Here is a 4,171-nt window from a genome sequence, read left to right as displayed (position 1 = left end):
TATCGATCATCTAAACTACCATCACATAGAAAAGAGATGCGGTCATCACGATGAGCATAATCGCGATGAAACTGGTCTTCATCCGGTTCCTCCAACGCTCCCTCCTCTCTCCCGCTAGATAGCGCGCGTATCTAACTTCTGCCTCCGCCCTAGTGGTGTACCCTTTGTAACTGTTACCGCTGAAATGGTGAACCTGTCTCCGACACTCCTCCCAGTTGTCGTAGACTCCGGGAACCTTACCCTTGTACACGACATACGATGGCATCTCTATGCACTAGCCAAACAAAATGTTAATAACAATTCATAGACAATATATAAGCAATATATAAGTATGCAACAAAAGGATCAGAAGAGAAAAGCAACACATTAATAGCATCGATTACATCTAAGTTGAACGACTGTCCCAACCAAAGAGACATACAAGTTCATTAAAGTTTAATTACAACATGAGCCAATCGATGTTTCAGAACTACACATAGCATCACTACTTTCGACTCGACTCAAGGGACCGGAGCGTGGATGAAGCCGCCGTCTATCGTGATGGTCATGAAATCACGGGTGTTGTCAGCCGCATTTGTAGCGTTGTGTCTATCTCACTATTGGACGGTTGATTTCTAAGGTTGAACTGCCCCGAGGTACGAAGGACATCTTGATGGATGATTTCCGCAAACTCTGACTGGATGTGAAAGAATTCTTGTCTGATGTCCGCGTCCTGGATTGCCGACAAGCTCGCGGCCCAATCTTTGAGATTATTTGGTAGCAAAAGGTGATTATGGTCCCGTACGATCGCCTGCATGTGATGGAGGGCGTAGTAGGCATCTTTCTGACTGCCAGGCGTCTGCTTGACACAGCAGAACACCGTATTGTGGGCGAACACGTGCTTGCCGTACTTACGAACTGGCTTGGTGAAGGTGCCTATAGATTTGGCATAGCCGGGGAGAACATCATCAAGAACTTTCTTGATATTTGTGTAGTCTTTCTTCGACTGACGGGCCGAGTCGAAATACGTGGCCATGGAATATTTCGGGCTTAAGAGGATGAGTGTGCAGTGTGTGTCACTGAACAAAACACGGAATGTAGAAAAAAAAACGATCGAAATCTAAGAAATCATATGTTACGGGCGGTTGAGGGGACGACTTACTCGGGAAAGTAAGGCATGAGGAAGTTATCCTTAGCTGGGTTTGCTAGAATGACGCCTTCGAGGTAAGAACTCGCGACTTGCCGGTCCCCAGCACTGCCTAAGGTCTTGGCACGCATGTAGAAGGGGTCGACTATCACGATGTCTGGGGTCTTGTCTCTAATGATCCGCATCTCCATACTCAGCGAACGAAGGTGTAGTGTAGCGGATAAAGGTTAAACATAGCAAAGATGTCATCAAACCGTAGGACGATCATACCCCCGATGGAGTTATCCACAAAGCCCTTGCCCTCTGGCACCTTGGCCACGAAAACCGGGTATGCCATGTTATTCTCTCTGAGACACCGCTTCTCCAAAGAAAGAACACTGTCATGCAAACTCCGCATAGCACCGGTTGCAGCATTGAGCATATTAGTCGGTAGCATCGGCCTACCCGCCACATGCACCCTCCTCGAGATATCCTTATGTGAAGGTGGCCCGTCCTGAGCACGGATCGTACTCGGTGCCGGCTGGCTCACACCCTTGTTACTCTTTCTTTTCCGTCCCTTCTTCTTCTACTGTAATGGGACTGAGTTCTGCTCACAGACCGCCTTCTTGAGTGTGTTGGGGCTGATAATATTTCACACCTCGCCTATCTGAGGCTTGGTGAAGTCGGCAGTTGGAGGCGTCTCCTGAGAACTGAACGCCAGACGACGCCTGTTGCAATTGGGTTTCTCTGCGGTATCGGCTAGATCGCGATCGTCTTTTGTAGGGTTGGGTTCTTGGGAAGGAGGCCCCAAGAATTCGTCATCGAACCCATGTTCGGCAAAGTACTTATCGACGTTGGTAAATGTATCATCGTCGTTGTCGTCGTCGTCCGGATCTTGTGCCATATGCATGTTCGGATCCTGTGCCATAGGGATGTCCGGCATGTCCGGTAGCGTTGCAGCGGTCTTGCCATGGCTTGGCGCCGGCACGACTGGCGGTGTTGTCTTTGGGGGTGGTGTCCCCCGCCCCCAAACAAATCTGGCTCTTCGGCCAAAGTAGGGGGGCAGCTTAGGCAGGCGCTGAGGGTCATCACATCATCTTCGTCGGCCCCGGCGGGTCGAATCGGAGGTAACAACTCGTCGCAGCCTGGCAGCACCCGAACCAGTTGAACCCTATACATGGTGGGTGGCATCGGATTACCGTGGAACACGGGGTTGCTCGGTTGAACGATTTTGCCCTTGGCGACATCGACCAACTCGTCATTCACAAAGTGCATGAGAGTGCACGAAACATCGGCGGCGCCCTGTGAAAACAGGTAGGGCGTCAGGGATGCCCAGTCAAAGGCAAGGAGATGAAGTCCTCGGCTAAGAGGCTTAATTAGTTACCGTGATGATGGCGTCGAGCTCGGCTAATGTCGAGGCACCGCCAACGGCGGGCGTGCAACTGACGGAGGGGCCGCTTGCTGCCGAGGTGCTGGCCGGCATACACCCGGGTGCATTAAGCTCCATTGCCCGTGCCGGCGTTGGAGACACCAATACTACCTCCGCCGGAGACACCAATGGCGCCACCTGCGCGTTGTCCGAGTTGCTGGCCGTGAAGCTGGGAATCGGGGGCGGCCCTTGTTGGCCGCCCGCAATCCACGTGATCAGCCCATGAATCAAGGTAGGCATAATGCCAGTGAGCGTCGATCCCAGTTGTTGTTGCACTTGCTCTTGGACAATCTCCGGAATCCGCACCACTTGTGCCTTGAGTTCTTGAACCTCGCGTGACTGGCTTTCCGAGCTGGTCTTTCTCTACTTTCACCCACCAGCGTTATAGTATGACGACCATTTTGTGGACAAGCCTTTGCCGGCCACACGACCAGCTGATGATGGCTTACTGAGCTTATCCTTGTTTTTCATTACGTTCAACGCCCTATTTAGAGTGTTGTCCCAAGGGGTGCTCTGAGACGACCCCGCGCTATTGCTTTCAGTCTCCTGCGCCAGAACAAGCTCAAGCACCCTGGTCTTCGGATCCGTGGTAAGCGCCTTTGTTACCAGGTCCTCCTTGTACCAGGCCTTGACATAGTTCCTGGTCTACTTGTCACGGTATTTCTCTAAGCGGGGCGGTAGGCCTTGCTCAGCACGCTCCGCGTCCTCCTTGTCCCATATAGGCTCCGCCACTCTGTAACCACCGGGACCGAGTTTGTGTTCCCCTAAGTTCAACTCCCGCATTTCTTTCCCCCACTGACTTGATTCGGAGGTTGCGCTGCTCTCGCACTTGATCTTGAACTCCTTGTAGTCATCTTCGCTGATCGAATGATTTTTCGCCTTGATCTTCTCATAACTATCACCTTTGGCAATCATTATCTTCACTGCGCTTCTCCAAGTAGACAGGGCCATGCTCATTGTCATGAGGGCGGCACTGTTCACTTTATTCCCTGAGAGGCGTGTGTTTACAAAGTCAGCGGGGAACTTGTATCGTTCGTGCAGCTTTGTGAAGAGGAGGTTGCGCAAATTCCCTCGGTCCTTATGCCTTAGGTTCTCGGTGTTGATCGAGACGGTGCTCCGGAGAATGCACCCGAGCTGAAGCGAGTACCCCTTGACTAATTCTTTGGGCACCGTTGGATGCCCGTCGGAGTTCACTTGAGTAAATTCCTCCTTGACGGTGCGGAGCACGTTTGGGCGCCGGTCCTTCCGTTGCATCTTCGGTTGGCTACCATCTGTGCGTGCGCTGCCATCATTAGTGGTGGCATCCTCGGCGGCACCATCAGTGGTGTCATCCCTGACGCCACTAGGGGTTGTGTAGTCAGGATCGGTGTCTTCCGCGGTGTCCTCATAGCGGTGAGGTTCTTCCTCCATCTCCTGGGATAGCTCCCAGAATTGCTTGCCGCCCGAACCACCGGCCTCATCGTTGTGGGCCATGTTTCGCTCTAAATAGGAAAAAAGTTTGGTCAAAAAGTTGGTTATTATCAAGGAACAAGATCATGGTCTCATCATTTAGGTTTTGTCGACGCCGAGGCATCCTAAAAGCTAAGATTTTATCATTTAGGGTTTGTCGATGCCGAGGCACCCTAAAAGCCTAAGCT

The sequence above is a fragment of the Triticum aestivum genome, chromosome 1A, assembly GCF_018294505.1.
Source record: "Triticum aestivum cultivar Chinese Spring chromosome 1A, IWGSC CS RefSeq v2.1, whole genome shotgun sequence".
NCBI classification, from domain to species: Eukaryota; Viridiplantae; Streptophyta; class Magnoliopsida; order Poales; family Poaceae; genus Triticum; species Triticum aestivum.
The sequence above is the reverse complement of the archived record's forward strand: the minus strand, read 5'-3'. Positions refer to the sequence as shown.